Source organism: Bos mutus, chromosome 21 (assembly GCF_027580195.1).
Source record: "Bos mutus isolate GX-2022 chromosome 21, NWIPB_WYAK_1.1, whole genome shotgun sequence".
Taxonomy (NCBI): domain Eukaryota; kingdom Metazoa; phylum Chordata; class Mammalia; order Artiodactyla; family Bovidae; genus Bos; species Bos mutus.
Window position 1 is genome coordinate 18,420,976 of NC_091637.1, and position 12,840 is coordinate 18,433,815.

Genomic DNA, 12,840 nt, shown 5'->3' on the forward strand with positions numbered 1-12,840 from the left:
CCTGCTCGCCGCAACTAGAGAAAGCCCACAAGCAGCAGCAAAGACCCGCACAGCCAAAAATGAATAAATAAATAAATAAACAGTTTTTAAAAAAGCAAAACAACAACAAGGCTCCCACGTCTAGTCAGTGGATGTTTCTGCTCTTATCCACAGGGAGCCTCTGCGGGGCACTTAAATCTCTCCGTTAAGTAAACAGCACAGTCAACCGTGCATGTAAGAACAGGTGGCAGAGAGCCCTAAGGAACCACAGGAGGGCTGGGTCATTAAACACTGCAAGTAAACAGGTGTGGCAGCCGGTCCCCACGCAGAGTGGGTGAGAGCCAGGGCACTCCATCACCTCTCTGAAGGAGGGAGGGAAGGAGGAGCCAAAAGGAAAGCGAGAAAGCCCAGTCCCACCTTCATCCCTTGGTCCTTCATCCTTGTTAGCTGCTCAGTCACGTCCGACTCTTTGTGGTCCCATGGACTGTAGCCCACCAGTCTCCTTTGTCCATAGAATTCTCCAGGCAGGAATACTGGAGTGGGTTGCCATTTCCTTCTCCAGAGGATCTTCCCGATCCAGGGATCGAACCCCAGTCTCGCGCACTGCAGGTGGATTCTTTACTGTCTGAGCCACCAGGGAAGCCCTTCATCCTTAAGCCAGCTGATATACGACACAAAACAAGGCACTCATCCTTCCTGAAGCTCATGTAAGGAACAGGTACAAGAATTTGCATCACAGTGAAAAGCGAGAACATATAAAGGCCAAGCACCATGCCTGACACAGTAGTTGGGACGCAATAAACAAGCTGGTGGTAGAGAACTCACCTGCCAGTGCAGGAGACATAAGAGACGCAGGTTCGATCCTTGGGTCAGGAAGATCCCCTGGAGGAGGGCATGGCAACCCACTCCAGTATTCTTGCCTGGAGAATCCTATGGACAGAGGCTTCCCCAGTGGCTCAGCAGGCAAAGAATCTGCCTGCAAAGCAGGAGACATGGGAGACCCAAGTTCGATCCCTGGGTCAGGAAGATCCCCTGGAGCAGGAAATGGCAACCCACTGCCGTATACTTGCCTGGAAAATTCCATGGACAGAGGAGCCTGGCGGGCTACAGTCCATGGAGTCACAAAGAATTGGATACAACTGAGCACACGACACAATCAACAAAAGCCTTCCCTGCCGAGTCTTCATCCCTTCCACCCGCTTCTGTCCCAAACGGCAAGGGAAGCCACAGGGTAGGTTCACAGCCTTGATTCAAAGCCCACTACACTCACCCGGGCACCTTTTACTAGAGTCTGGTCCTGTCCACTGAGATTCTGACTTAATTGGTCTGGGGAGCAGCCTGGACACTGGAATTTGTAAAAGATCCATAGGTTAATCCTAACGTAAGCCCAAGGCTGCAAACCCCAGCCATTATGGCATCTGTGGATTACTCACCACTTGTCTGAATGGAGCAAAAGTCATAATTATTTCTCCCCTCACCACATTCACTGAGTGATTACTACATGGCCAGGGACTAAGCTAATTGCTTTATATACATCATTTTATTTAATTACCACAAAACCATCTACAGTGAGAACTGGCCCGCTCATTCATCAGTTGAGGAAATGGAAACCCAGAAAAGTTAAGGAATCACAGTAAGTGCCACAGCTCCCAATCAGCAGAAGTGGGATTCGACACCATGTCTGTCTGGTGACACTACTCCTTGCCAACCTTTCAGGCATTGCAGTGGTAAAGAATATGCCTGCCAGTGCAGGAAACACAAGAGACACAGGTTTGATCCCTGAGTCAGGAAGATCCCCTGGAGGAGGAAATGGCAACCCACTCCAGTGTGCTTGCCTGGAAAATCCCAAGGACAGAGGAGACTGGTGGGCTACAGTTCCATGGGGTCACAAAGAGTCAGACACAACTGAGTGACTGAGCATGCACACACTGTCTAAGGTGTAAGGGGCACCAAGTGTGTGACTAGTAGGCTAGGAAGACGTCTCAGTGATGCTGATAGAAGACGAAGCCATACTGTGGATCCAATGCCACATGGGGAGGAGGGGGGTGGAAAGGCAATGGGTAAGGGAAGAGACATCAAGGGTGAGAGAGGACCAAGCAAACACAGGGAAAGGCAGGTCCATCTAGCATCTTCTTGTCCATGGAACGCCCATGAGGTGCAAGGAGAAAAGTCAGGCAGGGAAAGAGCTTTTAGCTGGAAAATGTCTCTATCTTACAGGCAATCACCAGGCATCACAAGAAAATATTTGGATCACACAACGCATCACAGTAGCCACAACACTGGGTACCAGTGGTCAGGGGAGGAGGTCTAGGTTCAGGTCTCAGGGTGCACAGCACAAGGTGGCCAGAGGATATTCACATGTCCCTGTGCCTGGGGCAGTCTGCTGCATCAGTGATGCTCTGTGAGTTAGCCCAGCACGGTTCATCTACTGGGAGAGGAGTTGTTGCTGTTCAGTTACTCAATCGTGTCTGCCTCTTTGTGACCCCTTGGACGGCAACACGCCTGGCTTGCCTGTCCTTCACTATCTCCTGGAGTTTGCTGACTCATTGGAAAAGACCCTGACCCTGGGAAAGATTAAAGGCAAAAGGAGAAGGGAGCAGCAGAGGATGAGATGGGTAGACAGCATCACCGACTCAATGGACATGAATCTGACGAAACTCTGGGAGAGGAGAGCGTTCAGCAAACACTGAATAACTGCTTGAGATGCTACAGAGGGAAGGGGCATGATGCCGTGATAACTGGTCACAGGTCACAGGAAGGGACAGTTAGAGACTTTGGGAAACATTACTATATTTAAAACAGATACCAACAAGGACCTACTGTCTAGCACAGAGAACTCTGTTCACTGTTATGTGCCAGCCTGGGTGGAAGGGGTTTTGATGGAGAATGGATACATGTATATGTATGGCTGAGTCCCTTTGCTGTTCACTTGAAACTACCACAATATTGTTAATCAACTATACCCCAATACAAAATAAAAAGTTTTAAAGTTTGGAAAAATAAATAATGAATTGTCAGTTTAAATATCTTCACTGAATTATATCAAAGCATCGTGTGCTTAACCAACCATTTATTACTACATATTTAAGCAATTCTTGGTTGATCCAGTTGACTGTTTAAGTCACAGTGGGATAAATGCCCACACACATCAAGATGGGTAGCTGTTTGTGACCACTACCTGATGCTAAATTCTCAGAAGTGGAGTTTCTAGGGCATCAGCTTCTTCTGACTTTAGCTTTATAACAGAACTTGCCAAACCTCTTGCCAGAAAGGCAGCCTCAGTCCACACACTCAGCAACAGAAAACGTGAGTGTCCATTTTTCCCATTCTCTTGCACGACCCCTCATTGCTGACAGTGCTTCTCCTTAAAGGCCTCCAGCCCCACACACAGCCCAGTCAGGCAGGCATTTTCCCTCCTGAGAAGCAAGCCTATGCAGCGACCGAGGCTGTTCAAGCCATATCTGTACATCATGGCCAATAACAGGACTCAGATCTTGCCCACTTTCCTTAAAGAGCCAACCATGGGGTGGCCCCCAGCACCCCTCCACTGGTCCTAGGCCAACCCACTGAGTTCAGTCAATTGGGAAGGCTTCACTTGGAAAGGTAGTTCCTGGAACCACCTGGGCACCCTCCTAGTGGTTCACATCAGGCCCCGTTGGCAGACAGACAGATGCTGGCGTTCTTCTCCACCACCTGGGGACAGGTATGCACGGCTGCTACAGCACCGAGGCCCCTCTGAACTCCAGATGCCTGTCAGGTAGAGAGGCCTGGCATTTCTGGAACTGATAAGGAAGCTGCTCCAGTCTCTGGCCAGCTATGCAACTCTTATTCCACAGTCAATTGGGAGCGCAGGGCAGGCATCCAGGGTAAGTACCACCGGAGCAGCAGGAGTGAGGAGAACAACATTCCAGCCACCAAGCACAGCGTCTCTGAGGCTGGCAGGTGGCCTGGGCCACCGCTGACTTAACCCACAAGGCTTCTTCCGGATCCACATCAGTGCCTGCCAGTCCAAGCTGCTCTGATTTCCTACAGCCCCCAGTGGTACCTCCAAGATCTGCCATGGGAGGAAGAGGAAACAGGGCATGGAAGTTTCTAAAGGAGGAAAGGCATTACCAGAGCACAAGTGACTCTGGGCTGGGAAGGCCTCCTGCCCACTGACTGCTGACCTTCCTGGGGCTCTGTCCCCAACTCTTACATTGATGGACCTCATACTGAGATCAGAGGTGGCAGCATGCCTTCCAAAGTATCCTGGCGTGGAAGGAGACGGCAGTTCGGTGTAAACCAAGGGATCCACTACAGAAACTGCTTTGGAAAAAGCGAGGCTTAGCTACCTAAAGAGTATGTGTTAGTCGCTCAGTTGTGTCCAACTCTCTGCAACCCCATGGACTGTAGCCTGCTGGGCTCCTCTGTCCATGAAATTCTCCAGGCAAGAATACTGGAGTGGGTTGCCATTTCCTTCTCCAGGGGATCTTCCTGACCCAGGAATCAAACCTGGGTCTCCTGCATTGCAGGCAGATGCTTTACTGTCTGAGCTACTAGGAAAGCCCAGGGTAGAACTCAAATACCTTAGAAGTCGTGGTTCTATTTTGTAATCTGATAGTCAATATTGTTGTTGTGTGTGCATGCTCAGTTGTGTCTGACTCTTTGTGACCCCATGGACTATAGCCTGCCAGGCTCCTCTGCCCATGGAATTTTCCACGCAAGAAACTGGAGTAGATTGCCATTTCTTCCTCCAGGACTCACATTATCACAGCTAGTACAGTAAGCCTTTGAGGCAGGCTGATTTTGGTCATGATGTGCAGGAAGAAATGAAAAGCAGAGATGTGATTGACCTAAGTCCCCAGATCACAGGCCTGGGGTTTTCACTTAATCCTCGTTACCTGAACTGTGGGCCCTGGAGAAACATCCTTTGGAAACTTAGATCTCAGCCCTTGTCCGATCTGTTCAATTAGAATCTGCGTTTTCCCAAGATCCCCAGCATCTCCCAGGATTCATGAGCCACGGTCATGAAACGTTACTGAGCATCAAAATCACCCCCACTTCATCCCAGGTCTGACCTAGTGGGTGTGGAGTGAATCCCAGGCATTTGCATGTTTCCCAAGTTCCCAAGGTGATCAGATAGATCAGTCTAGAGACTGCATACATGACCTGGGAGGCTATATGCAGCTGCATCTTGGCCTGGTTCTCAAACTTGGCTGCACAATTGAAATCGCCTGAGGCATTAAAAAACATTCCCATGCCCTAGTTTCACCTCCAGAATCGAATTTAATTGGTCTGAGGTGCCGCCTGGGTTGATGGAGTTAAACAATTTGACCAAGTGATTGGAATGTGCAGCAAAGATTGAGAACCATTGATTTAGAGTGACCTCAATTAAAATCTGGTTTTCTTACTCACCAGTCACACAACACAGGGCAAGTTAGCCAGTCTGAGCATCTTTCTCATCCTTACAATGGGGAGAATAGTCACATACAAGAACTAAATGTTATAAGGTATATTAGACATCTGACATTCAGTAAGCAAGGCAGGGCAGGCATACAGTAAGAGCAGCAAAGAACTGATGCTTTCCAAATACGGTGCTAGAGAAGACTCTGGGGAATCCCCCGGACAGCAGGGAGATCAGACCAGTCAATCCTAAAGGAAATCAACCCTGAATGCTCACTGGAAGGACTGATGCTGAAGCTGCAGCTCCAACACGTTAGCCACCTGATGCAGAGTCAACTCATGGGGGGAAAAAAAAGAAAAAAAAAAAACCTGATGCTGGGAAAGATTGAACACAGGGGGAGAAGAGGGCCACAGAGGATAAGATGGTTGGATGGCATCACTGATTCAGTGGACATGAGTTTGAGCAAACTCCAGGAGATGGTGAAGGACAAGGAAGCCTTCCTTCCCCAAGGAAGCTGCAGTCCATGGGGTCGCAAAGAGCTGGATATGACTTGGTAACTGAACAATGAACAACATACAGTAAGTACCCATTAAATGCCCAGTGTCCCCATAATCTTCCCTTACTATGATCAGAAGTGAAAAATCAGCTGACACCCCAAACTTCTCAACTTCTCTTTAAAAAAGAAGTATAGAAATATCAGTTCCCCTCATCGCCATGCAGGAAAAGATAAAGGCGCCAGGGCTTGAAACCGCATTGGAGCTGGTGTTCAGCAAGCTTAGCTGGCTTCACCAGCCTGACCCTGACTCCACGCTCAGAAGAGCCCCATGATTAGGGTGTAAGTCTCTGCCGTAGCTGCCCTGAAATTCTAGTACTTTGGGAAGATTTTGCACTGTGGCACTGGGTCCCACAAATCAGGCAGCTGGTCCTGTCAAGGAGGAAGCTGGTTTGGGGACCCGTGCAAGGATGTCAGCAAGGATGTCTCTGGCTTGTGGTAGCAGAATGAATACAGGAAGAAAGAATAACGGGGTGAGTGCCAGAGTGACCTGATGAATCTCTAAAATAAACATACCATGGTATCAAGGAAGGGAGAAAGAGAGGATGTCACTAGAATCAGGAAGGGAACAACTGGACGCTCTTCTTCTTTCCTCGGGATGTCCCGGCCCGGAGCGGGTGGCAGACACCCCTGGGGGCTGAGCCCCAGCCCGATCCAGGCTGCCCTTCCTACTCCTGCAGCACACCCCTCCTCCGCCCCATCTGGCTCATCCCCCTGGAGGATGCTCAGCACAAAGCAGACTGAGAGGGAGCTGGGACCAGGGATTCGCAGTGGTTCTCTTGTCTCACATTATTTTCCTTGTGTGGTTTTTCTCCCCGAGCCCAAAATCGTGTTCCCCCATCAACTGCCATTTTCATCTCTCTGCTTTGCTGCCTGTGGTTCCATGAGCCACTCTTTGGACATCCCTAAGCTTCTGCAGAGTTCACGAGAGAACAGGCTACCTAAACCCAGGGCTCAGGCACTGCAGCCATTGTGGAAGCTTCCATTAAACAGAGTCCATGGTCCCTCCTCTTCAGGGCAAGTGCAAAGCCCCCAGGACCCGCAGGAGAAGATACAGAGATGGAAACAACGTGCTGTAAGAAGACAGGGGATCCTGCTGGGACTATTTCTGCAGCTTGACTGTGCAGGGGTGCAAACCACGTTGGGCCAAGGACACTGTGAGAAAATCATGGCTGGCAGCCCCTTACCTTCTTAGTCCTCCAGCCTAGTACCAAGACAGAGACAGATTTCTGGATCAGAAAGGAAGTCTGTCACCAGGACTTTGGGTGGCTAATAAAACACCAAAGTTTGTGAATTTTTTTAAGAGTAAAAATTAGCATGGACCTGATTTATTCCTAGTTTTAAAAATCTCTTTTGCTAACTGGTATGCTCATCTATTTTTTTTTTAGGTATCAAGCTACTGCAAGGGCCATTATTTGTCGAAACACCTGGTTATTCCTGCAGGAGGGCAAAGGTATGTGGCTGACAGTCCTTTGTCACATGTGAAGCAGGGGACGCAAAGCTGAGAACTTCTAATCTGAAGTATCAAAGGGCTGTTAACCCTGTGGGAACCTGTTGCAATGGCATGGGCTAGCAAGAACTGTGTTCTGCTGCCAAAATCAGATGAATCAGAGAGACAATGGCTTTGGCTGTAGAGCAGGCACGTTGGCCACCCTTGGCCCTGCTGCAGGAAGCAGGGACCTGCCAAGAACAGCCTGCAAGCAGGTAGTTACAGTAGAGAAACATTTTGTATCAGACTCAAAAAAAAAAAAACACAGGGATTTCTCTTGAATAGAAGAGTCAGTCGGTGCTGGAAAACAGCTGGTTCCCGGATACCCTGAGAGAGGAACAGAGCAGGGCAGTCTTACATGACCAGTGGTGGCAGTATGGCGTCTCTTGTGTCTCCTGCATAGACAGGTGGGTTCTTTCCCACTAGCACCAAGCTCAGAAGCCTCAAAATCAAAGCCAGATAAGTGTATTTCCCAAGACAAAAGAAGCTACCGCATCAGCAGCACCAATGGTGGCCTCGTCCAGGGCCCAGGGCCCCTTCCATCTGGCTCAGAAGTCTCTGTCTCTAACCCACTCTTGTATCAATTCCCTGGCTCTGTGCTCCCAGCTATAAATACAGGGATTCTCTCTCCCAACGGAAGAAGAAATGCCAGTGAGAGGATCGAACCTTAGGATAGGACCCCTCCCAACCCTGGAAGAACCCTTCTGAGTCCACTGTCCCAAGCTTAGGAGAGAGGGCAGAAATGATTCCTTCCCAAGTCTAACCATCCCCTTTAACCAAGCAGTTACACCAGAGGCAAAACAAGGCCATTCAACGTGGGTAGCCGCCCCCAAGCTCTTTTGGCAGCAGCCTGTACCTCCAAATTCAAGACTCTGGCATGATTCTACAATCCACTTGGAGGACAGTTACCATCTGTTTATGGAGGGGAAAAATGTTAATAACCCCCAATCATAATCAAATAGGCAACCACTTTACTTTAAGTACCTATTAGCTGAAGCTAATTCACAATGGAACAATCCTGGAGTGCCCGTCTACAGGCGCATCAGAGGCACTAGCACACATCCAACCATTAGGATGGACGACAAGCAGATGAAGCTCTTAAGGTTTTACCAGAAGCCCAGGCAGCTTTTCCTTCCCAGCCTCCCTCTTCCTCTGCCTTGCTAGGTGGTCCCCAATGTGTCCAGAAAGAGAGAAAGGATGTCCTGTAAACCTGGGAAGCAAGACTCTTCCATCAGCTCCCATCTTTTCCCCAGGCGAGGTGTGTCCCAGCTTGAGAAAAGCAGTTTCATACTTTTGGAAGCCCCATTGAAGTAGGATGGCATTCAAAGATAATTAGATAAAATACTGAATAAGCAAAGCTTATTTATTCATAATCCAGCTTCATCTCCCAGACCCTCCCAGACTCTCTGCGCACACCACATATGAGGGAAAGCAGGCCAGCATTGCTCTAGCTAGCCATGTATTATGGCATGCCATTTCATTTCCCCGGGTCTCTTTCCTTACTTGTACAATGGGGACATTAGCCTAATAAGTCTAAGGTCTGTTTCAACTCTAATAAATGATTATTCTGGTTCTTCTGTGAGAGTAAGAGGGAACCAAGACAAAGGAAGTTCACTGCCAGAGTAACTCTCATCTGGATATATATAAAGATGCTTACGCGACTTCCCCAATGGCTCAGTGGATATCCTCGATGCCTGCCAATGCAGGCATCAGTGCAGGAGACCTGGCCTCGATCCCCGGGTCAGAAGATCCCCAGGAGGAGAAAATGGTAACCCATTCCAGTATTCTTGCCTGAAAAATCCCATGGACAGGGAAGCCTGGCAAAGTTGCAAAGAGTTGGAAAGAGTCAGGAACAACTGAGCATGCACACATACCTAAATACACACATGCATAAGAGGTAGTCAGATAAGACAGACCAAAGAATGTATGGTCTTTTTAAAAAAAAAAATATATATATATTTTTTTAGTCTCTGCCCCCAGTTACTGACGCAGGGCACCAAAGACCTTTGTCGGGTTTTTTTTCCAAATATTTATTTCTTTACTTGGCTGTGTCTGGTCTTAGTTGTGGTATGTGGGATCTAGCTCCCTAACCAGGGAACTATCAAGAAGAAATACTGGACTTATTTCCTGAACCTGGGTCTCCTGCATTGGGAGCACATAATCGTAGCCACTGGACCATCAAGGCAGTCCTCCAAATGTATGCTCTTTTTACAGGCTCCAGAAACCCCACATATTTGCTTCCTTCTTCATTTAATAATAATGAGTCACCTTATATGAGAATTATAGGACCTGTTCAATTATTTAAAGACATATTTAGACAAAGCATCTTTTACCTGGTCATCATTCTAACAACCATGTGAAACAAAGAAGGCAGATGCACTGTGGCTCTTCACGGTGAGACAGCCAACACGAAGCAGTTAGGTCATTCTAGTTGCCATGAAAAATGGGTGAGAATGCAAGGTAGGGGAATTCTAGGCCCAACCCAGCTTAATAGAATGAGAAACCAGAGTAAGTCACCTCTTTTCTTGCACCTCCTATGCCTCATTTTCTCATCTGTAAATACTAATGTTGTTAAGCCTGGCTAGATCCCTGTCATGATCTTCTGATGTATAATTTTAAAATATCATATGTTATGAATAAGCATAGTATAAATTCTAAGCCATGTCACTTTCAGGCCCAGGATGCACGGGCACAGTATAATTAGATGTTAAAATAATGAACTATTTTTAAATATTTCTGTTGTTTGCTGTATTGGTCACTAAGTCATGTTCAACTCTTTTGCGACCCCGTGGACTGCAGCCTGCCAGGCTCCTCTGTCCATAGGACTTCCCAGGCAAGAATACTGAAGCAGGTTGCCATTTCCTTCTCCAGGGGATCTTCCCAACCCCAGGGATGAACCAGCATCTCCAGTGGTTCCTGCATTGGTAGGCAGTTTCTTTATTATTGAGCCACCTGGGAAACCCATTTATTTCTGTACCTCCCAGTAAATGACCCCTGCCCTGAACCTCCCAACCACCCACCCCTCAATCACCCCATGATCCAGCAATGATCATGAGTTAACACACGACCCCGCAGGGAGCCCCAGGGCCCTGCCCAGCAGGAGGGCTGGTGTCTGTTCTGACTGGCCAGTGCCTACACCACACCAAGTACTTCAGGATCATCCTGCTCGAAAGCACAGGGCTTCATCAACAATCCAAAGAATCCCCACCGGACACTCAGCCTCATTTTAGAATCTCTGTGATCACAAGAGGAGAGGAACTCTAATCCTCACGCTTCCACAGGAGAGAATCCAGACCTCTCCCCAGCCCAGAATTTTTATCAACAGGATGGCAGCTGATAACAGTGAAAAGATGTCTGAGACAATGCATTTTCAGTTCATTTGTATAAGCTCTGGTCCATACATTAATCTCCAATAAAACAACTGCTCAGTGGAATGCCTATACATACCAACATGGCGAAAACTCTAACAAACGACAGGTAAATAAAGCAAGAAGCGGAAGGGTGCTTGCAGCATAACATGTGCATACATTAAAACATACACAAAGTCATGCATCTTATAAATATACTCACATATGTATACATATATATACACAAGTAATATATATACATATGTCATATGTATACACATGTATATACATATATATACATATACAATATGTATATACATATATAATATATATACATATATAATATGTATATCTTCACATCTTGCCCATATCTATGACAATTCTTGGGAGTCTGAGGTCTTTAATTAAAACTGCTGGCACTCACATTCTCTTATCCAAATAAAATTTATTAAAAAGGTCTATAAGAGACAGAGATATACACATTGCATAGGCCAGAAAGGTGGTTTTTCCATAAGAGGTGATGGAAAAAATCCGAACAAGCTTTCTGGCCAACCCAATATTTTTGACTATTTTCTAGATATCTGTTGACAAAGGCAACTGTAATATCAAAAAATAACCTATGTATGCTGCTACTAAGTCACTTCAGTCGTGTCCGACTCTGTGAGACCCGTAGATGGCGGCCCACCAGGCTCCCCCGTCCCTGGGATTCTCCAGGCAAGAACACTGGAGTGGGTTGCCATTTCCTTCTCCAATTCGTGAAAGTGAAAAGTGAAAGTGAAGTCGCTCAGTCGTGTCCGACTCTTCGCGACCCCATGGACGGCAGCCTACCAGGCTCCTCCGCCCATGGGATTTTCCAGGCAAGAGTACTGGAGTGGGGTGCCATCGCCTATATATATATATATATATATGCATAAATACACACACACACATATATATAAATATATACATATAAGTAGAATTATAAAATTGAACAGGTTTTCACACTTGGGCACTAAGATTGTCATAGGGTGGAGGCAGTTGCTAATTTGACAGAGTGTGAGGTTGGTTGGGAGAGAACCATGAGGGTAAGTGTGGGTGTGCAGAGTCAGCAGAGAAAGAGAGGCAGAGATACCGGGAGAGAGACGAAACAAGTGGACCGCTGGATGCACAGTGAACTCAGGCTAATGACGGCCTAGGGAAATGGGAGGGGCCATGGGACCAGGGGTGACGGTTAAAGCCATTTTAGTTTTTTATCAGTAATAAGAAAAAAAAATTAGATGCAGTATAGAACAAAACAGTGAATTTGCTCATTCTGAGTGGCAGGAATGGAATACGAGTGTTTGTTTAACTAATCTTCGTATTTTTTTAATATTTTTTAATTTCTCAGAAGGATTTCATTTGAATAAGTCCTTCCCATCTACACATTGTGTTCCAGGCCCTCAGATGTGGATGGTGGGAATTATTTATGAGTTTCCCAGATCATCCCCACTCTCCCTCCCACTGCGCAGACAGCTCAGATTTCCAAATGAGCCCTAACTAGCCCATTACTGATTAACAAGCTGTGCTTTTTTTTTTTTTTTTAATGAGTAAAAATAAAGTCATTCATTTCTAAGTTCAATAACCATTTGTCACAGACTGCAAAGTTTCAGGTATACGGGCAGAGTGATCACAGGCTTCTATGACAAGTCACTCCTGGTCTAACACGACAGATGACATCTGAGCGAAATAATAACAGTGCCCTAGATGACTGCAGCCATGAAATGAAAAGACGCTTACTCCTTGGAAGGAAAGTTATGACCAACCTAGATAGCATATTCAAAAGCAGAGACATTACTTTGCCAACAAAGGTTCATCTAGTCAAGGCTATGGTTTTTCCTGTGGTCATGTATGGATGTGAAAGTTGGACTGTGAAGAAGGCTGAGCGCCGAAGAATTGATGCTTTTGAACTGTGGTGTTGGAGAAGACTCTTGAGAGTCCCTTGGACTGCAAGGAGATCAAACCAGTCCATTCTGAAGGAGATCAGCCCTGGGATTTCTTTAGAAGGAATGATGCTAAAGCTGAAACTCCAGTACTTTGGCCACCTCATGTGAAGAGTTGATTCATTGGAAAA

General features: G+C 46.9%; 1 protein-coding gene across 4 annotated transcripts in view; it reads right to left on the reverse strand.

The window, feature by feature from the left end:
- The window catches only part of NTRK3 (neurotrophic receptor tyrosine kinase 3), a 435,527-nt gene that overhangs the window by 265,156 nt on the left and 157,531 nt on the right, over positions 1–12,840 (reverse strand). The gene's annotated exons all lie outside the window — the stretch shown is intronic.